General features: G+C 37.2%; 1 long non-coding RNA gene across 1 annotated transcript in view; it reads right to left on the bottom strand.

Moving 5' to 3' along the window:
* Window positions 1-1958: 1958 nt before the first annotated feature.
* LOC117666109 (uncharacterized) overlaps window positions 1959-23543 on the bottom strand; it is a 33326-nt gene continuing 11741 nt past the window's right edge. The window contains exon 3 of the long non-coding RNA XR_004591624.3: window positions 1959-2633. This is a non-coding gene — a long non-coding RNA (uncharacterized LOC117666109). The remainder of the gene's footprint in view (window positions 2634-23543) is intronic.

The following is a 23543-nucleotide window of genomic DNA, read 5'->3' as shown; positions in this document are numbered from 1 at the left end:
TCTTGTTTAAAATCAATCTCGTCCCTTAGTCAATATGTAACTTTCCTAAATCAATGTTCTAATCACTCTTTTGCAGTTTATAAAAAAAATGTCAGTCCTTCAACTTTTATTTAATATTCCTTTCAGAAAGGATTTGTCAGAGTTTGTTGCAGAAATCACATCCAGAAAGCACACACAGATAACTGATTCAGCAGGATTCATTAACTTCTCTTTATATACATCATAACACATACAATACCAACAGCAGATTCTTCCAACTTGGTAGAGAGTTACAGACAAAAGACACAGGCAGGGGAGAGAACAGCAGAGATGAGTTTCAGTTTCAATTCAGCAGACAGACTCAGAGCTACAGAGCCACGCCCAGGCTCCTTCCTGTTTCAGTTTCCAAACAGTCCTCATTGGCTGATCTGCTGCCATGCCTATTCATTGGCTGACCTTGTTACTATGCCCTATTCCAGTTCATGAATATTCTGACAGGATTGAAGTAAATTCACATTCGAAACTTGTACAATTTGTTAATCCAAAGGTTTCTAAAACAGTTAACAGTTAAAGCAGTTGATAAGCTATTTGCAAAAGTGATTAGAAAAGTAGCATGTGAACCCAGTGTCCTTTTAAAGGTGCCAAATATAGCTTGAGCAAGATGGCTATTCCCTCATTTCCCAGAGCTCTAAACCCATCAGAGATTACTATCTTATAATTTCTTCACAAGGATCAACTGTTTGGAGGACATGTGGATCCAAAGTCCTCTTCTTGTTCTGAGAGGAATTCCAAACAGCTGATTCATTTGTTGGCTCTTCATTCCACCGTGATCATCATATTTGCTCTCATTGGAGCCATATTCAGTTCACCAATTTTTCCTCAGAGGTTTAAATGTTCAATACTTTTTCATGAAACTTTTAGTAATAATTTATTAGAGAGAATGAGAGAGAGAGAGAAACCAGTAAGCAGCCAACTGCCTCCTTGTTGCTTTAGATCAGGGGTGTCAAACTCACATCGACGCAGCAGCATCATGTGATATATCAGGACTTTTTCTCCCTTTGCTAAACTGGGCATGGGCGTGGCCCGTGCATGACGCATCCAGCCCGTAGGCTGGGAGTTTGACAGTTCTGCTTTAGATCATCAAGTAAATCTCTTGTACATAAAGTCTTATATTTAAAATCTTTTTGAATGATACATTTTTATTTAAGAGGATCAGCTATGAATAAAACTCAAAATATACTTTGAAATATGTTGCAAATTCACAGGATAGCAAAATAAATATGTAAAGTTCAAGATATGAAAATGACTGTATTGGCCCTCAGTAAAAAAGAAAACACTGCCACAAGAGTGAAGAGACACAGTCTGTGGCCACAGGTTATATTTGGTCTCCTAAAGTTATGGGTGCTCCTCCAGATGTTGGCCTTCATAAAATATAGCTCAAAAGCCAGATGTGTCTCTTGTTTGAAAGAAGGTGCTCATAATTTTTTGATCCAATCTAGCTCATTTTTCTGATGTTGAGGAATTATTATTATTGGTTAATCTTTAGTGAGATTCACAGCCTTTGAGGCTGGTTAATAGCTCAGCAGCTCGAGTCCTAACCAAGGACCTAGGAACTGTTAAGGTATCGTCGGAGGATGTAAGCTGTTCCGAATAAGGTGGTTTTTTGTAGAGTCAAAATGTTCAAGTCCGGTAAATTTTGAATTTCTAAATAGTGGGGTAGCCCTTTGGGTATTGCTCCAAGGGCTCCAATTACAATCGGGACAACACACGATTTCTTTTTCCACAGTCGCTCAACTTCAATTTGAAAGTCCCGGTACTTTGTGATTTTTTCTTGCTGCTTATCTTCAATCCGTGCACCACCAGGTATTGCAATGTCAATGAATCATACTTTTTTCTTTTCAACTATTGTTATGTCAGGTGTGTTGTGGACCAAGTGCCTGTCAGTCTGAATCCTGAAGTCCTACAAGATCTTGAGTTTCTCATTCTCTAAAACTTTCTCAACCTGATGTTCCCAGTGGTTTTTGCTGTACTCAAATCCAAACTTCTGGCACAATTTCCAGTGAATGATCTTAGCAATGCGGTCATGGTTGTAGGTAGTTAGTTTGTGAAATTTTGCTGCACCCACTAATCAGGTGGTCAACTGATCTAGCTCGTTTTTCTGATGTTGAGGAATTATTATTATTGTTATTGTTATTGTTATTTTGCTTTTTGTTTTATTATTTCTTGTGGAGCTGTCAGGAATCATGAGGAACTGATTCTAGACAACAATAGTCTAAAGAAGTTAAAAAATATAGTCCCATAATCATTGAGCAATTCCAAAGGATGTGATCACTGTTTCATCAGGGTCTTTTATTTTCACTGAATCTGCCGACTCTCTCTTAGAGGCCCACTTTATGGCTCTTTTTTTTCTGAGATGGCCTTTAATTCTGGTATTGGAGAGCTACTTGTTCTGATATCACTACTCTTAATATAAGTTTGGCACCTCATGAATCCACCCTCTTTGCACGAGCTTTTAACAGTGGTATTTTGTAACCTTGTTTATGTATATTGTACTACCTTATTGATTAACTGCTGCTGAGCGCTATTTTTCCTGTTCATACTGTTGCACAGGAGATTGTTACTTCTTGCTGTGTACTTTGGCTGTATGTAGATTCCTGTGAAAATGAAAAACAAAACAAAAACAGATAATAAATATCAGAAATAAATAATTTTATGAAGCAAAACTGGCCAGGACTCCAAAGCTGAAATCTCATAGCAGGAGAGCTTATTCATGCCTTTCTGCCTTAATTTGAATCTTCAGTTATTTCTGCCCTGCCACATACAATGGTCTTGATTTAAAAATAAAAGAGAAAACAAAACAAATGCAAATCTAGATCCTCTTAATTCTTAAACCATGCTGTGCCAAACGCATTCTGAAAGCACCTTCTAATTAGGAAGCTCACAGAGCCCTAAAACTCGGCTAAGATGCAGAGATTTTCAGAGTAAGGACTATTGGACTGGAGGGCTCTTTGTTTGGAAACTGACACAGCTGAGTCACCCAGCGGATCTATCTTACCCAAACAATACAGAGCAGCCAACAAGTTCTGAGGGGAGGGGGCATCATTTTCAGGTAGCTTTACACTGGGTCATTCCAGCCTTCCCAATTGATTTTGCACGCAAATCCTGCATTGTGCAGCTGCCAGGGACTGTCACTCAATAACCCATTCAGAAAGAAAGAGGTCCAAATCAGAAATGAATATAGCCAGCAAGGGCACTTTATAAATAGCAAAGGACATGCATTAGAATGGCTTTCTCTCTCTGGAGTTGTTCATCAGTAGTTAAACAGTTTCTCAGATAGTATCAAGAGATACCTACTTTCCACTTAACAAGAAAAAAAAAATACTTTTGGCAGCAGGTTTCATAAGCAATTTTTTCTCTCTCTCTCTCTTCGAATGTATTCTGTTTTACTTAGAAATATTTGGCAATCAGGTAGATGATACTTTTCGAAAGCCACCCCACATCCAATGACATGTGACTGCTGAATAGTTTTGAGTTCATTAAAAAAAAGTGTTTGTTTGCTGTGGGAGGCATTGCTAAAGAGAAACTTTGAGACAGGAGGCAAAAGATAAAACAGCTTTGCAAATGAGATGCTGAGAACATTGCCAGCACACTGACCATGCTTGTGTGATGTTTTACTCTGGGACCTCTTCACAGGATTCTGATGTCTCACAATATGACATCTTGGTAATACACTGAATATGCATTATTTAAAGGGCCTATGCCACCTCTGATATGCCTTTACTCACATTGGGCTCGGCAGGTATCCACCAAAGCTTCAAGAAGCTTGAGGGTTGCTGCGTGCATTGCAAGTTCAAATCTGTTTAAAGAATAAAATCGTAGCATAGCAACTCCAGAGTTCTTTGGCATCACACAAGGCGATAAAACTTTAAATCTACTTTCACTGACTTCTGGTTTGGAAGTACATTAAAGGCCAGTCAGTCTGCCACTGTTTTTAACAACCTGGCATGCCAGCAAGAAGTACAATCAATACTGTAGTTATTGAGTAATTATGGGATATGCCCAGAAATATAAACATTGGGGTATTTCAATAAGACCTAATAAGTAATAATGGTGTTCGATGAAAAAGAAGATAATCAGAAAACAAAACAATCATAATGTAGCTGACTGGCAACAAAATGATTATGGCCAGGAATCAAAAACCACTCTAATCAAATGCAAATTATCAAAATAGTTGCTTAAAAGTGGAATCAAACAGCATAACTCTAAAGAGTGATATCCCATTTTCTGCTTCTTTTTTAGCTCTATGCTTCAATAGTCAATGAATGGCCATTTATATGCTAATCTTCACAGAGACAGTTTTTCCCACTCAAAGTCTTAATTTCTGTTTAGTGATAAGTAATAGGGAAGCCTAATTTGCACTAGAAAAGTTAAACTTTTGTAATGTACACATTGCTCAATAGAGCTATTATTTAGCAGGTGCCAGGATAACAGATGCCACTTATGCATGAAGTGTTAGATTCTCTGCACACAAAAGAGAGTCTGCCTTGCATCTGCTGTATAAAATGGCTACAAATTCCCCGGTAAGCTCTCCCACCTGAGAGATAAAACCTCCCACTAATATGGTCAAGTTCTATAACAGAACTACTTACAGTGTCCTAGAGAATCTGATGGCCTGGCTAAGGTAGCCACTGCTTCAGTGCAGCTTAGCCTACTGTAACTAATTGATACCCTATATTGTTCTAGCAGCAATGTCAAAGCAATGTGATGATCTGGTATCATCATTCAAAGTGCTCATTTGGGAGAGGAGGCAGGGAAGCTTTCAGAAGCTGGATAGGTGATAAATTGTCTTTATTGTCCAATAGGAATTTGCTCTGGTGCTGAATTCCATCGATGAGGTTCTCCTAAGTGTCCTTCCATTGTCAGAACTGTATATAGCAAGAATATACCTGGCAAAAGTATGTCAACTTTGTTTTTGTTGGCATTCTGTTGAGCTGTGAAAATATTTCTGTGCCTGGTTATTTCCATGCTAGTGACTCACATCATTTCATAGCTTCACGCTGTCACTATTGAAGTAATATAAAGCACATCCTTATTGCTATTTATTATTATGGCACAAAAGATGGCTGAACAATGGTAGAAGACACTCCAAATTACTGGTGCAAAAATTACTGTTTTGTGATTAGTGTTTAACTAGTCTTAGTCTCAGCCTTTCTCTCATTCTCCCTCTCTCTCTTCTTATCAAATTAACTATGTATCTAGCATCAAATTTGCAAATGACACCAAGCTGGCAGGAATAGCCAACACTCCAGAAGATAGGCTTAAGATACAGAAGGATCTTGACAGACTTGAACATTGGGCCCTATCTAACAAAATGAAATTCAATGGTGAAAAAAGTAAGGTTCTACATTTAGACAAAAAAACAACAAACCCAAATGCACAGATATAATATAGCTGGTATCTGACTCAATATAGATATAGATATAGAATTCTTTATTGGCCAAGTGTGATTGGACACACAAGGAATTTGTCTTTGGTGCATATGCTCTCAGTGTATATAAAAAGAAAAGATACAATAGTAGTAACTGTGAGAGGGATCTTGGAGTCCTAGTGGACAATCATTTAAATATTAGCCAGCAGTGTGCTGTAGCTGCCAAAAAAGTCAAAACACTACTAGACTGCATTAACAGGGATAGAAAAAAGATCACATGAAGTATTAATACCACTTTATAATGTCTTGGTAAGATCACACTTGGAATACTGCATCCAATTTTGGTCACAAAGATATATAAAAAGTAAATGTATGTATATATGTATGTATATATAGTTCGTTATAGATATTATCAAAGATGCCGGTATCGGAAAGCTGTAAAAATGAAACAAGGATGTTAAAGATATAAATGTTGAATAAACATTATTTTTTTAAAAAAAGATATAAAAAAAAGATATTGAGACTCTAGAAAGCGTGCAGAGAAGAGCAGCAAAGATGATTAGGGGGCTAGAAGTTGAAAAATATAAAGAACGGTTGCTGGCATTGGGTATGTCTAGTTTAATGAGGTGACATGATAGCAGTGTTTCAATATCTCAGGGGTTGTCATAAAGAAGAGGGAGTCAAGCTATTCTCTAAAGTACCTGAAGGCAGGACAAGAAGCAATGGATGGAAACTAATCAAGGAGAGTAGCAACCTAGAACTAAGAAGAAATTTCCTGACAGAACAATTAATCAGTGGAACAACTTGCCTCCAGAAGTTGTGAAAACTCCAACATTGGAAATTTTTAAGAAGAGAGTAGACAATCATTTGTCTGAAATAGTATAAAGTTTCCTGCCTGAGCAGGGGGTTGGACTAGAAGACCTCCAAGATCCCTTCCAACTCTGCTATTCTATATATTTTTGTATACTAGTAAGTTTTGCTAGATCCTTCAAATCATGGCCTGTGGAAGTGTCAACCATCAAGAGAAGGGAGCATTGAGGAATTTATTAATTCCTGGTGCATCCAGGTAGCTAGGAACGCCAACTTTTAATGATCTTGGAAGCTAAAGCAGGATTTGGAAGGGTTAAAGTGTGTTGTTGGGTGTGTGTGTGGGGGGAAGTCCTGAAAGAAGTCAGTGTTAAACTACAGACATTTCTATGAACTCACCAGGATCCAAGCTCTCAATTTAGAGACTTCACTTTTTGATTCCAGAAAAAAGACCGAAACAAATTCTACCCCTATATCCAAGAAAAAAGTTTACGTAGTCTCATCATATCTACAGAATATCATTTCTCAATCTGTTTCCCATTCACTTCAAGGGAAAAAGCAATGTTTGGATGTGGAGACTGGGTTTTTCACTGGATGTGCCAATTACCATGCACCCCATTTTAAAATTGGGAAAGTTATCTTTTCCAAATAGGACTGATTAGACAATTTCTTGTACTATCAAATTAACAAACAATGCAACAAATTCATACATGAATATAAGCAGTAAGGCAGCTGTTTGTAAACAGGAATATTCCAGAGCACACAAGAAACAGAACTATGCTAAATTATTCAGAAAGTCCATTTTAAAGTTCTAGTCTCAAGGTTCATCTTTTTTTTCCTGCCAGTGAATTTTGTAATGACATGCTTTTATCAGGAACAAAAAAAAAAAAAAAAAAAAACCATAGTGACATTTGCAAATAAATAAATGGTACTGTGATGCAAAAATCAACTATTCATCTCTTCCATGACATTCAAGAGGCAGAGATAGCATTCATAAACTTTCAAGCTTCGCTGTTACTTATCTCTACTTTAAAACAGTATTTTGTTCCCAGTCAATCTGTGTTTTGTCCAGTCAGATTTCTTGATGGTCAGCATGCATTGAAAAGAAAAGATACAGTGGCAGTTCATATAGATTAAATGCTTTTTTGACATTTCTTTCAAGCAGTACATCCAGACTGAATTATACGTGTTCGGGGAGAAACTCATATCATGAGAGAAGCAAGAGGTCTATCCAGAGAAGGAGAGCAAACAGGAGAACAAGAAAATTTGGTTCCCAGGCCTGAGGTCTGGTTGTCATGCATTAAAAACAATGTGTTAACGTGAGATAAGATGGTCTCCCCAAACTTGCTCACAAAGCTAGGGCAACATTTCTCAACACATCATCATGTACTATGATGTGTCTCTTGAAATTTCCTACTATTTTTCCTGTTATTATAATAATCCTAGCTTCAAATGGATCTGATATGGCTATTGGCTTTTATGTGAACCTAGGAGACAAATGTTTGTCAAGTCAGCAGGCAGCCAACAATTCAGAATTACTTGATTTACGTAGTTTAGTTTAATTAAGATTCGAGTATAAAAATTGAATTCCTTTGTGGCTTAGATGAAAGTATGGATCAATCCTGTTTTGACCAAGGAGCAACATCATTTTATAATTACAAGATTGATATATTTTTTTCTATACCTCCCCTGCCCCTTCCCCCAGAAAAAAGAAACTCAGCATAATTGATAAAAGATGAATCGAACTAGAGAGAATTGATGTTACTGCTAAGGGCAGCATTAGAGATTGGGTACTCATTTGGCTTTTCAGAGGGCCGATGAGTCATCCCACATAAATGAAGTTTGTGATATGTAATGAAAAGCTTTCTATCCTCACTGCAATCAAATTAGCAGACACTTTGAAGAAGGAATGCTTAACGTTACTTCACACTTGTTTCAGATCAAGGATATTTTAGGAGAGGCTTTGGCTCCTATTTGGGTACCGAAGGTATTAGACCAAGGTCACCTCTGGAAAATAATGAGTGAGAAGTCAGTTATAAACATGCAAACCTAAAAATATCATCAGTCTGCTTCACTGCCTAAAAGTAATAGAGCATTTTCCCCAAATTGGTCATTCCCTTTTTCTGAGAATAATGTTCATCTGCCCTGTTTTAAATAATAGGATAAAATATGCTTGTGGGAGGGTGTGATGGGGAAGAGGAAGGTTAAGAAAAGTAATCTTCTTCCATTAAGGCAGAAAAAAAAATCAGGCTGCTTACAGCTTTTGCCACTGAAGGCTGCAAAAGCATGGGATTATGTAGATAAATGGGTTCTGCCTTCATGGTTATCAGAGCCAATCTGCAAAAAAAGACTACATCTGAATTAGCAAGGGTAATTATGGGTGCTTTGAGAGTAGAGTTCACATCTGTAGGAGGAGCAGATACAGTAAACTGCAGCCTAACCTTCCCTGACCTCTGCAGATATATTACAGGTAAGGGGCTTCCTTCCCCACAGCCTTCAGATATACCAATAGGCTAGCACATAAACCCCAGTCCATTGACACCCTACATTTAGTGATTTATTCAGTTTCACTGGAATTGTATACCCAATGTTGTTGGGAGAAAACAGTAGGGCTTGCAAAACTTTACATCTGAAAATATGTTTTGCTGCCAAGTTTAAAAAACACTGATATACAGTGTTCCGTGCAGGTGCTATGTCCATGGACCCACACACTTTGAAGCATCTTTATCTTTGAACATACATACCTTATTTTTCGGACTATAAGATGCACCGGTGTATAAGACACATCTTAGTTTTTGGGGAGGAAAATAAGAAAAAAGCTGATTGGCGGGTGGATCGGCCTCCCAGAATACTCCCAATCAGCTGTTCCCAGAGGTGAACTTTAGCAACAGGTTTGTTGGTTCTGAGCTCTGCACCTTGCTTTTTTTTCAGTCTCTGAAACCTCCCTTTCAGAGTTTTTTTTTTCCAGCCTCTGAAACCTCCCTTTTAGAGGCTTTTTTTCAGCCTCTGAAACCTCTGTTTCAGAGGCTTTTTTTAAACCTCCATTTCAGAGGCTGGGCAAGGCTGTGTATTCAGTGTATAAAATGCACCCAAATTTTCACCCTCTTTTAGGGGGGAAAAAGGTGCATCTTATACTCCAAAAAATATGGTAGGTATTAGATCAGAATATTTCCATAGGAACAAAGCAGTTATGGACTACAGCAGACAATATCACAATTAGCCAAAATTAGCACATAATGTTCTAACCATTTTGCTTGAGCTATGACAATTCTATTCCGGCCTCTTGGACCTAAAACATGAACCCTTTCCTGAAACATTCTTTTCCTACATTGTCAGCTGCCCAATTATGTTGTGCCTCAGCCCTATTCTTCTCTTCAAGAAAGAAGAGAAAAGCAGGGCAGGATGAAGATGTCACAAATGGATATTACCAGCATTCCAATAGTACTGAAGGTGGGATCTACTCCACATAGTCCACCTATTGTCCATTCCCTGGAACAGGAGAATCAACAATACTTTGCAATATCCTGACCCCTGGCAACTTTGCTCCACTCCCATATTTGTCCTGCATAAATTCATGTTTTCACTCCCAGTATCTGGGAGTGAACTTCATCAATGCTACTTCCCATGTGATCCAAGGATATGAAAGTTCATATGAAAGATATGAAATTTTCTTTGCTGCAAGTATTCAGAAAGTGCAAAATACCCCTCCCCCTTTAAAAAATGGGGAAGGATTGTGTAGACCACCTGCAGCAAGTACTCTGTATGTTTCAAGATTTCCTAATACAGTAAGAGAAAATATATATTGCCATGACTCTATGATGGTTATAAAAGAAAGAACTCCAGACATTTTGTACTTCAAAATGGCCCCATCAGATCTATTCTCAAAACAAAGAAGAAGAAAAATATGGGAAGACAGCTTTGAATTATTTTTACAGGGCATGTTCCAGTGGTGGGGTTGCTCCCGGTTCGCCCCGGTTCGAGCGAACCAATAGTGGCGGGAGGCTCCACCCACCTGCCCAGATATCATCAAAAACACTCTGCGCATGCACATAAGTGCCGCACGCTCACATGCTACCGATAGCAAACAGGTAGTGCTGGGATTTGAAACCCACTACTGGCATGCTCCACTATAAAAGCAATAGGATATGCTTTGTCAGAGCAAAGGGAGAATTTGCTACTGAAACAGCTTGGTAGGTTCTTAGCCTCCTCTGGAAGGTACCAAAGCTAGAAGCAACAGCAAGGGGATGCTTCTCTTCTCGTGTGAGAGATTGCCTCAGAATTTGCACTCCTTTAGAAAAACAAAGCAACAATACAGAAAAGAGGAATGGAGATTCAAAGTAATTCTGCAGTGGGAATTGATATGTTTAATGGACCTGTGTTATTATTATTTTTTTTTATGATCTGTAAAAGCAATTGCAATCAAAGTGATTACAATTACACTATTAAATTGGCCTATAATTGAATATCCCTTCTTTCAGTAAACAAAGTTTAATAAAATCTATAGACTCTCAACTATCTTAGCACTATGCATTTTCTAAACGATTTCAAGCACCAAAACTTTTCCTGGAGTTACTGCTACTAATAGAATATGCTATATTAAAGTGTCAAACCCCAAAACTCTGTGGGATAGAGTTTTAACATTTAATAGCTGTTCTGTTTATCTTTGTTTATTCTCATTACCATGATCTAACTAATCCTTTTATAATATACTTAGGGATAATTTCAGTATAAAAGGTGTTATATAAAAGTAAATTATATACGTTTCTAATCTACTGTGGATTATTTCTTACCACAAAAGTTATATGCTGTTTTCATCTAGCTGTAATGTAACTGTTTAGTAGCAAAGAAGAGAGCATTCTCCTGGTATGACTCCTTTGTGAAGATGCCTAATGGTGTGTTGAAAATGCTTGGGTAGCATAAGTAGTTCAAAACGGCATCATTACAAAAATGTAATATAATTGATCTTGATGTACTTTCGGATGGTAAAATGTATCATTTTTGTAATCTGTTATAAATAGCAGAAAAAGAAGGCTCCTTGTAAAAAGTAATACAAGATAATAGAGAGAACTAATGCCAGTTCAAACCAAGAAATGAATTTTGGTCTATTATATTTTATTATTATTAATTATTCTTGGTTCACAACAATGTGAAGTTCACAACAATGTGAAGTTACAGCTACCAGTTCCTTCATATGGATTAAGTTTTTTCAAAGAATCTAGGATAGCAATAACAATAGCACTTAGACTTATATACTGCTTTATAGTGCTTTACAGCCCTCTCTAAGCAGTTTACAGAGTCAGCATATTGTCCCCAACAATCTGGGTCCTCATTTTACCCACCTCAGAAGGATGGAAGGCTGGACTTCCGGTTTGCTGCTTGTCCCCGCTGGACACTCCTTCGGGATTGTCGAACCCACTGCCTGTAAGAGCCGCCTTTTTCAGCAGAATGGCGGTTCGAAAAAACTCCGTTTCCATTAGGAAACGGAGATAGAGCCGGCTGGGGTGGGTAGAGTCCTCTGCCTAATCCCAAAAGTTTTTTATTTACTTTTGGGAGGGAGCGGAAGAGACTCCCCGTATCCCCAGCCGATGCTCCGGGCTCTGGGAAACCTCTGCTACACGCAGAGCTAGGGGGCAAAAGCAAGCCTGTAAATCTGTCAAATAAATTAATTAAAGAAGATATGAGCTGGACCTCTGATCCTGAAGTGCAAGTATTCTTTTTATTCTATTTTGCCTAAGAAGTGAAGTGAAGGGGAAAAAAAGTTTTTTTTAAAATGGCGATTGCTGCTGCGGCTTGAAGAGAGGCTGAAAGGGAAACTCCTTCCGTTTTTAATTACAAAGTAGCGGAATGAATACTTTTGGCTGTAACTGAAGGCAAAATCTCACTCTCATTTTGGTTTTTTTTTTCTTTCTTTTTTTTTTTCTTTCTCTTTGAGGATCTGATATTGATCTTGGTTGGAAAAAAGTTTTTTTTTCTCTCTTTTCCAGTAAATTTTGTCTGCGTGGAAAAATGGCACTGAGACTTATAAAACTAGACAAACAGGCAGTGGGGGGGGATTCCCCCATTAATAAATTACATCAACAAGTTTTAACTCTCCAGTCACATAAACCTGACTTTAATATAATAGAATTTCTTCTTGAGGAGATTGTAAGAAGGGATGAGATTGTGAATCAGCAACTTGAAAAATTTAAGTTGGAAATCAAAGAAATTGGTGAATTGGTGAAATCTAAGTTTGGTTTTCTGGATCGAAAGATTTTAAAAGTAGCTAATGGCTTAGCAGACTTTATGACTCAGTTGGAAGCAAATACTAACTCTAAAATGAAAGAAACTGAGGAGAATTTGGATGACAAGATCCAAAAAATTAAAAAGGATTTGGCAAACATTCAGGATAATAGTTCAGAAGACAAACTTAAAATGGAGGCTGATCAAAAGACTGTTATTGAAGAAAATGTACAACAGAGGATTGAAAGAGAAATTTTAATGATCCAATACAATTTTACAGAATATGCAATTAGACTGAGAGGTTTGCAGGAAGATGACAGAGATGATTTAAGGAAGATATCTTCTGAAATTCTGGCTGGGATTTTAAAGGTTCAACCTGATGAAGTGTTTTGCAGGATTGACAGAATTTATAGAATAAACTCCTGGTTGGCAAAACAAAGGCAATTGCCTAGAGATGTGGTGATTTATTTTACAGACAAAGAAATTAGAAATAATATTGTCCAGAATTCTTATGATTCTGCTTTGCAATTTCGTGGAAGAAAGATTTGGATTTTTAAGGAACTCCCGCCCAAGATGTTAATGGAGAGGAAGAAATTTGGTTTTCTAGTGAATGAGTTAAAAAAAAGGAATATTTTATTTAGGTGGGACGTCCCAGTTGGTTTAATATTGAGACACCAAGGAGTAAGATACCAACTGGATACTGTCGAAAAAGCGGAAGAATTTTATCAAAAAATTTTAAAAATAAATTTAACATCTTTAGGCATAACACAGGACAAGCAAAAGGAGTTGGAAATAAAGGGAAAACATCAAATTACAGAGGCTGTGGTAGATAAACTGTCTTTGGACTCCTTGGATACCCCAGCTGGACTGTCTATAAATTTGAGAGCAGTGTCATCTGATTCTAATGTGATTAACTATCAACTTACAAACAAGTGCGTAAATCAACCAGTTGATATACAAGTGAAAGAAAAGACATATGGGATAATAAAACAAAACCAACAAGATCAATTTACAAAGCAGAATGACAACCGATCAGCTGATACACAACTTGTAGGAAGGAAATCTGGATGGAAATGCAACCCGCAAAAGAAAAAGAAAAGAAACAGATTTCGTAGAAATAGTAGTTTCTAAATCAAGCAACAGTGAAGCCAGGGATTTTAAAAAAAAATAAATGAACATGTGAAAAGATATTGGAGGCGAATTATTGTTTAATACTATCTTGAGGAAAGTGGCAGATCTCTGCAATGCCGTGATTTTGGGATGTGGAAAGAGCCTTACATTGTTGGATTTGAACTATCTATTTTGGATTTCTTTTACCGATAAATATATTATATCTATTTTGAGTTACAAGGTAAGAGAGTCATGTTGGGGCATGCAGAAGATCTGGCTGTTACCCAAAAAGATGATGGGGATTTATAATCCTGATGAAAACCACAATTACAACTATATGGAATATAATTATAATGTCACTCGGGTGGTTGTTTTTATTTTTATATATACATGAGGATATTTATTATTGATGGGGGCAGAAGATGACTGAAGATTTTGAATAAACTGTTGCACCAGGATGCTATGTTACCCTATTATGGATGATGGATTTAACAATCTAGTGGAAAGACATCAAAGAAGATACTAAATGAATTATAAATTTAAAGTTATTGTCTTTTTTTATAAAATGGAATGTATATATAGACATATGTATATTTTAGTAGAGTGGGCAGTGGATTATATTTAGAATTGTAGTGCATGGTAATCTTGCAGGAAACTGGGTTGAAATAGGCTAGTTTAGTGATTGATTAGTTTAAGAAAAAGGGTTTTTAAGACATATTTTGGGGAGTGGAAGAATCGGATAGAACTGAACAAATGTTAAATTTGGAGAAGGCTGCTTTGAAATGTTAAATTAATATATATAATATATATAAAAGTAAAGGTTATGTTGTTGTAATAATAATAATATTTTACAAGTTTGGGGGAGGAGAAAAAGGGTAGATTGTGAAAAGCGGAGAAAAGCGGAGTTATAAGAATACTTTGCTAAGGGTCAGTACTTTGAGGAGTGAGTAAGGGCATGGTAAAATATTATGTAATTAATTATGAATTAGCTTATTGTTGTGAAGAAGAAGTCACGGGGGGGATGGGTGGTGAGGGGGGGTTAGGGAAGAAGGGAGGAAAAGGGGGAAAAACTTGTATTTGAAAAACTTTTTCAATAAAAAAAAAAAAGAAGGATGGAAGGCTGAGCCTGGTAGGATTTGAACTACCAAATTGCAGGAACCTGGTAGTCTAAGAAGTGGCCTGTAGTACTGCACTCTAACCACTGCACCACCAAGGCTCATATTATAATGCAGGGGTTTTCAACCTTTTCTTCATCACAGAGCCCCCTTTTAATATCTTTTGTGGCCACAGACTATGGATTCAGACCCCCAAGACTTAACTCAAGATTTAAATCATAACATTTCTTCAAACCTTCACAGACCCCCTGTGACCACATCGTAACCCCCCAGAGGCCCGCAGTCCACAGTCATAATGGATTGGTGTAGCATATGTGCAGATCCAAGCAGTATGGCATGTTGCAATCAACAGATGGAAATTTGGTCAAGATGTAGATTTTCTAATTGCCATCTAAGACTTGTTAATAGTGTGTCATTTACCACTAGGACCATCATGGCCTGTTTATGCCATAATGTTTCAATTTCAATTTTCAGATCTTGGTGCTTTGTCATTTTCTCTAATTCTTTTTCTTCTTTTCTATTATTCTATTATTTCTTTCCAATTCTTTCTTACGAATCTCATCTTTCATTTGCCCTTCCTTCAAGTTTTAATTATATCAATTAAAATAGTTAACCAACTATAAAATCATTGAACTTGCCAGTCTGCAGGTGTCCATCCTTTCCCCATTTGCTAAGAGGTGAGTGGAAATTATTTTCCTTCTCAGGTTTCTCAGTCTCATTTATTTGTTTTATTATTGTAAAACAAATATTTCACAGAGGGGGTCTTAGACTGATGGAAGCTTAATAATAAGGGTGTAAAAATGATTAAGGTGGTGTTTAAGAATATAAAAAGTTCCAAGGAGGATGGTGTGCTATAAAATTAGGGTGTTCGGGTCTGTTTAATTCAAGATTTCTAGATATTGAGGAAGTTCTAAAGCATCACTCCGAGGGCATCAATCACAATTAATACAACAATGGATTTTTCCCTATTATTATTGTTTTATTTTATATATTTCTCATTGTGAATACATGCATGCATGCCTACAGATATACTCAGTCAGGAGAGTAGTGGACAGAACAGCTTGTCTGCAAGTTATGTTACTTATTAACTAAATTATTTTTTCTCTTGCCTTTCTATTAAAAGAAAGCTCACCTGCTGATAAAAGCAAATGTGTTGTCTCAATAGTAAGCTGCTTAAGAAAAGAATACAGTCAATCTGTATCAGAAGCTTAACTCCATAGCTTCGGGAATTAATGGTATACAAATATAGAAAGTTCATAAATAAATAAATAAATAAACTTACCATAAGATAAGTGGTAAGGCAAAGATCAGCTTTTTTCCCCCCTTACAGATTCTGATCCTTTTCACCTCCACTTAGAAAGTCAGATTAATGTGCTGCCATATTCATTATTTCCATCCTAGGTTATTAGCTGGCTTAAGTGTGGAGTTTATCTGTATTTGCATTTTGAATATTCAAGCATATTTGTCCAATTAAAACTTCTGCCAAGCCTCCTGGCAAACTAATGTGCTAACAAAATTGAAAGATATTTTGGATAAACAGCCATAAATAATAATTCAGCAGCAACAGTTGGGGTTGTTTTGACAGATTCAGCCCTCTTAAAGAAATATGCAGCTCCATATTTGACACATATGTGCTTGTTGGAATTCCTGCCATGCTCAGGTTTCATTCAGATTGGATGCTAACTGCAGGGGTGGTAGACTTATTTTTGTCAGCAATGTTGGAGTATTTACTGTATCTTTGCCACCATTTATTTCCATATAACAAGGAAATACTTGGGAGAAATATATTTTTATATAGAGTAGGGATGCACTAGACTTTGCCAGTGCCCATCTTTATGCCACTGCACTTTGTCTCCACCTTAGCAGCACCTTTTTTTATTTTGGTTATCTTAATGCCCAGAATAAGGAATAGCTTCTTTGTAGAGTGCTGAAATGTGTACCTTGCATGACTAATCCTGTTGTGAAGCATCTTTTTGTCTTTAGATCTGAAGGACACCTCCCTAACACAAAGACATTTTTTTTTTTGACAAAGAAGCCATTCATTTCAACACATCATCTAATATCCACTACATTTCTACCAGCATTTGTATATCTTAATTAACATTCTATCAAAATACACAATCTGCTCATTGCAGGTTTTTTTTATAATTGATTTGTAACGTGCAGTAGTTCACTCCATTTTTTCTTGTTAAACACGACGGTGTTGATCTTTGATACATTTTTGTAGTATTTTTTTTATTAAAGATTGCAATTTACAACAATAAAAAGTAAGGTAAATTAAAGAAATACTTTGTGCAAACTATTTGCAAACATAAAATCACATTAGAAAGAAACACAAATCTTCCTGACCCAGTTCCTGAGGGAAAGGCCATGTGTGTAAAGTTTTATAAAAAGTAGGCAGGGTTGAGGTTATTCATATCTTGGGGGAATGGTTTTCATAGAGCAGGTGCTGTGAAGTCACACCATCTGGGTTCCAAAAGATGATTTTTTAAAAAAGAAATGGGACTCAGACTTGCTAACTCTCTTGGATCTTTTTTAGATGATCAAAGCTGATCTGCGACAGGTGGTCCTGCGCAATAATCTGTCTCTGTACCGTGAAGTCTTCAAAATAGTACTTCCTTTATTCTGGATATTAGCATTTATGGTACTCCATTCCATTATTTAGTGTATCACTATAATCAGATTTAACAGAAGGAACCATGTAGGTCATCTAGTCCAACCCCCTGCCCAAGCAGGAGACCCTACACTATTTATGACAAATGGCAGTCCAATCTCTTCTTGAAAGCTTCCAATGATGAAGCTCCCATAACTTCTGAAGGTAAGTTGTTCCATTGGTTGATTGTTCTCACTGTCAGAAAATTTTTCCTTATTTCTAGGTTGAATCTCTCCTTGATCAGTTTTCATCCATTATTCCTTGTCTGGCCTTTGGGTGCATATCCACATATTAATCTGTGAGATACTCATTCCAACAATCCATTTTCATCCCAAATAAGTTCATCAAATTTGTAAACTATCTTGGAAACAGCTAAGTATGAATTGAGTTGGGAATTCCTCTTCCCCCCACCCCCCATTCAGTGTTAATTGCTTCCCAAGATCCATGCTTGACACCACTAAACTTAGATGGTCCAACATTCAGAACTTCTTTTATTATTATTATTATTATTATTAAAAAGTTTTATCAAATATTACAACCATTTTTCCCATCCCTCCTCCATTTTCCTTGATCATCTGCTTCAATTAGTTTAGCAATTAAGTCTTTTTTTAGGTATATAACTATACCATTCTTCTTCTCTGGAGCCGATGCAACAAAATGTGTACCTAACCTTGCATTTATTAAATATTTTTGATCTTTCATTCTAATATGAGTCTCTTGTAGACAGATTACTTCATTTTTAAACTGTTTCAAATAATGAAATATTATCCTCCTCTTTTGTGGTGAATTTAGGCCATTAACATTCCAAGTCAAAAATCTATTTGCCATTCTTGGCACCCTAAAGCTTCTGGAGCATCTGCTGGAAATCTCCATGCATTTTGCTTTTTGGCCTTGCTCCTCCCACTGCTTCTGTTTTTGTAGTTTCTTGAGTTGCCATCTGGAGTTGCTGCACTCTTAATTCTTCTTTATGCTTGGCTGCCGCTCGAGTCTGTCTTTGATCCTTAGGTTCTTCTATTTTTTCAAATACATCCAAGGCTTGAGCAGTAGTCGAAAGTTGTATTAAATCTTCTTGAATAATCAAAGCTCCCCTTTCGGCCTGTGCCAGCGATTCTTCCTTCTCCCCCTTTCTTACCCCTCTGTGTCTGTCTTCCTTCTAGCTTCTGGGGACTGTGGGCATCCAGCCTTTAGTACATTGGTGTAAAAATCTCTTGCCTTCCACACTGAATTAAGATGATATCTTTCTCCTGAATAGTTCACCACTAGTCCAGCTGGAACCTCCCATCTGTACTGTTTCTGACAGTGTCTCAATTCTTCCACCAGAAAGGCATAAAATCCCTTCTGGCTCTCAACATTTTTTGGGGGGGGGATTTCTTTCAATATTAAAACCTCCTGCCCCTCCACTTGAAGTTTATTTTTAAAAGTGGCTTGTAAAATTTCATTGTGTATCCTCCTTGTAGTAAAATAGACTACAATGTCTCCTGGTAAATGTTTCTGTCTGGCAACCCATGAATTGACACGATAGATTTTGTCAATTTGCCATTCAAAATTTGCTTTTTGTTCTCCCATTATCTGTGCAAATGCTTCTGCAAAAATCTCTCTCAAATTCTCTTGCTTATTTTCCTTCAGATCTCTTATTCTCAGAGCAAATTCCATGTCTCTATATTGTATCATTATTATGTCGGCCTCTGCTCTTTCCATCTTATTCTGAACCTCTCCCATTTTATTTTCCAAATTCACATTAGACTGCTTAATTTCTTCCACTTTTTCATCTAATGATTCAATATGGCTTGCCAGACCTTGAACTGCCATGACAATATCTTCTCTAATTTCCTGATTTAGAATTTGAATAAACTCTTTAAATCCAGCCATCTCATCAGCGACATCTCGAATTTTATCCTCAAGCACAGAAATAATTTTTTTCTCTGTAACAGAGGCTTGTGTTTTAAGGGCTTCCTGCAGCATTTCAAGTGTTAATATTCGTTGTTCTGTTGGAGCAGAGAGGGACTGCAATTTGGACATTTGAGCTGGCGAACTCCCAGCACTTTTAGGGACAACAGTCTTTATTTGTTTTGAAGCCATTTTTAGTTTTCAATTTAAATTTATTCAGCAACCAGAACAACAAATCCACCAGGTCCAAAAATTTCCAGTCCTTAGACAATATCAATCATTTAAAATCACTACTATAGTCTTTTTAGCCTTTAAATCTTCTTTCTTTCAAAGCAAAAATCTCTAGTTTTAGACAGGGGCTGCCAGCGCTAAATGAAACTTTCCTTTAACTTTCACTTTCCATGCCCCATCAGAACTCAATCGCCATCTTGTTTTCACTTTCTTCCCTTAATAACTCAGAAGGAAGTAATACACATTTAGAGTTAAAGTTTAGTAGTTGCAAATCTGATCTCTCCTGGCTTTGCTCAGCCTGCTTCCAAATCCAATGTTTTATTCAAAGCATTGTTTGCAGGGATGGTCATGGCGTCTTGTTCTGCTTAAAGCAGAAATGTCCCGGATCCGGAGCTCTGTTGGGCTTCCAGGGAGCTCTCACCCTTCGAGCCCCAGAATTGTTCCTGGGGCTTCTTGGAGAGCTCTACCTATACCCGTCTGCTCTCTTCCTCCCCTTTTCATGGGGAGAAAGTTTCCAAGCCGCTAGACAGCTGATTTGCGCTGTTCTAGCGGCTTTACGCGATCACGGGGCTGGCGCTCACAAAGGAGCATCTTCAACGCCTACGGTGCCACCGGAAGTCCTCCAACATTCAGAAACTCTTATGTCATTTACAGAGTCTCCCATAGACAATCAAATATAAAAAATCAAATCAGTCATACTTTGATTTATTTTTTCCATATGAATTTATGTATACCTTATGCTTAAACTTTGGTTATCTGGGAAGAGTTTGAGATTCTGACTCCTGAGGAAGTAAATAGGATCTTGTTTGATGAGTCATCTGTATATTAAAATCCTGTCACTCCTGGTTGGTTAAGACCACATAGTATGGAACAGACAGTTGTGTCCAGTTGTGATGGGGTTGACCTCTTTGAGAAAGGGGATGGTCTTATCGATCTTGAGGGAAATGTTCTATATCCTCTTCTCAAGGGGCCTTCTGTGGATCCAACCAAGATAGAGGACTTTCACCCAGTCACCAACCTTCCCTTTTTAGGAAAGGTCATTGAGAAAGCATTGAGTTACAATTACACAGGGTTCTGAAGAAAATGGATTATCTTAGAACCTTTTCATTCAGATTTCAGATTTCTGAGATATGATAAGGACTGATCATCCTTGTGGGTGCCCTGTGGTACCCAGGATGGGTACAGGAATGCTTAATGTATAATTTACCTTCTTTCCCAACATTTTTAGCATTTAGCTTGAATTGGGATTTTAACTTGATGCCTTCCTATGGCAAGCTTCCAGGTCACGATCACATAACATCTGTTTTCTTCCATAACTAGATGGATTATAACTGAGAGTTAAGCTGATATTCATGAAATTGCCACAATTCCCATTCATTGCTGGGTTTCCAAATGACTCAGTCACTTTTGCTGTATTCCTTCATCTCATTCTATTCCTTTAGTGATATCACTCATATTACCAAGCACATTTTTCCTATGAATCATATTCATTAAGAATTTTATTTTATTTTTTTCTCAAAACTCTGTTCTGCCTCTTCCATTGACTAAAACATACCATGTAATTACTACCAACCTAGGAAAGCCATCAACTGATTTTTCCATTTATATTGACCTCCAGCATCCATATTATCTTTGGGCTAGCCAGACACATAACACTTTTTATAAAACAGAAGTTTCAGACTAGGTTACCAGCCTTATTCCAGTTAAGATGACTACAGACAACAAATCAGTATATTCTTGTTTCCATACTAGGATAGAATAGAATAGAATAGAATAGAATAGAATAGAATAGAATAGAATAGAATAGAATAGAATAGAATAGAATAGAATAGAATAGAATAGAACAGATTTTTTTTTTATTGGCCAAGTGTGATTGGACACACAAGGAATTTGTCTTGGTGCATATGCTCTCAGTGTACATAAATTAGTTCTTGTACATAAAGAGACAATTTAGAAAAGAAATATTAAGTTGGAAGATTAGTCATTGAGGTAGCTGGTGAAAAAGTAAGCAGATAACTGGAACCAGTATGTTTTATGTAAATATTAATTCCTATTTTTTATTGAATAACTGGTCATACATTTCTTTTGTTTTGTTCCCTATAGAAATGCATTAATTGTTTCCACACATTCTTTTCTTTATATGGAAAAAAAGAGCTACTGCTCCATACAGCTGTTGAATTTTGAGTGTGGTTATAATGACTCTGTACCCAGTTTATGTGTTGATTTACTAAGTGTATAGATCTTTAGCTCTAGGGATAAGAGTCAAGAAATCTGGAAGTCATTCTGTATATTCATTAAAGAAATGACTCAAGAAAAATATTTGCATTCAGAATTATACCATATGGCACAGTGGTTAGAATGCTATATTGCAGGCTAACTCTGTTGATTTCCAGCAGTTCGATCCTGACCGGCTCAAGGTTGACTCAGCTTTCCATCCTTCTGAGGTCACTAAAATGAGGACCCAGAATGTTGGGGAAAATGTGCTGACTGCTTAGAGAGGGCTGTAAAAGCATTGTGAAGTGGTATATAAATCTAAGTGCTATCGTTATCACTATATACATCTGGTGGGTTTAGATTTTACATTTTTTGAGGGTTTTCTTTTGCTTTCTTTTTAAATACAGAGCAGTCTTTATATTTTTTCTGTGATTTGTTAGTAGTGGTGAAGATACTGAATGATGATTCTTTTTTAGAGCATGGGATATTCTCAGAATGGCAAAATATGTTGTTGTTCACTCACTAATTCATGTCTGACTCTTGGCAGTTCCATGGACCATAGTATGTCAGCCCTCCATCCTCCACTATGTCCTAGAATTTGCCCAAATTCATATTCATTGCATTGATGCTCCTACCTAACCATCTCATCCTCTGCTGTCTCCTCTTTTTGCCATCAATCTTTCCCACCATCAGGGTCTTTTCCAATGAGTCCTCTCTTCTCATTGGTGATTACTAGTTAATTTTTTGGGGTGGGAAGGAAGTAGAAAAGTATATATTAATATGAATGTCAGCTATATCAATGTTGCAGGGTGAACGTAAGATACCATTCCAACCTGTCATTCTAAACTGCAGGAAAATCTGCTTTCATTACTGTAGCTGCCTTTCACAAGTATCTGAAGCTCTGCATAAAACAGCCCATTGTATGTGGAGTTTTGTACCTTGTAGTTTTACTCTTCCTCCCAACACCCCAGTAGAATGAAGGTCTGGGAGGTCACTGGGAGGAAAAACAAACCGTATAACTTCCCATTGTTTCCTGCTGATGATTAGAGCAGGATCTCTGGGGAGAAGGCACTTGTAAATTGCTGAGTGCAGGTTTGCTAGAAACAGTTGGTAGCCCAGATCACTGTTAGGATTGATAGGAAGGAGTGGGTCTAAGTTTCTTTTGTATCTCAAAAAATGATTTTGCTTAAGCACTGTCATTGAGCAGATGAAAGAAGCAGCTACCATCAGAAAACCATAATCTGGTATTTGCCTAATTACACTGATCAGTTTGTACAAAATGCCATCTGTTTTCCTGATGATCAGCTGATTGCACAGATGCTAGTGGAAAACATGCTTGGGTACTCAGCATCTCTCAGGAATTGGGGCTTTTTCTATCAATAACTTATGCAACTGCCCACTACTTGATATATTCAAATTGCAGTTTTGAATTTGATTTTGAATAGCAGATTTCACACTTAAGATCTCATCTAATATTTGGACCCAGCTATGGATTTTGAGTTCCCTTCCCTCCCCCACTCCAAAATCAAAATAAAAAACAAAAAAGACCCAATCCCAATGGCAATTATTCCTTTTTATGAATTACTTCTGCCTTCCCTGTGAAATTAAATGGGCAACATTCAGTCCTGAATAGTACCAGATCGGATTAGGCCATCTGTTCTGTCGGAATGTTACCTAAACTTCCTATTTTGAGTTTTTCATCTACATGACTGTAAACTAGAAGACAGCTTTATCTGCCATTGCTCTTACTGTCTGGAATATTCTCTTTCCAGAGGAGATGTGGGCCCCCATTTTCCTGGCCTTTTGAAGAGTTTGAAGACCTGGGCAACAGGCAGCCTTGGGGTTGGCTGTGGCCTTGATTGCCCTCTCCCTACTTTTTACTGTTATTTTACTCTTGTTT

Source organism: Pantherophis guttatus, chromosome 1 (assembly GCF_059756535.1).
Source record: "Pantherophis guttatus breed Tessera chromosome 1, ASM5975653v1, whole genome shotgun sequence".
NCBI lineage: Eukaryota > Metazoa > Chordata > Lepidosauria > Squamata > Colubridae > Pantherophis > Pantherophis guttatus.
This window is presented reverse-complemented; position numbering and strand designations above follow the sequence as displayed.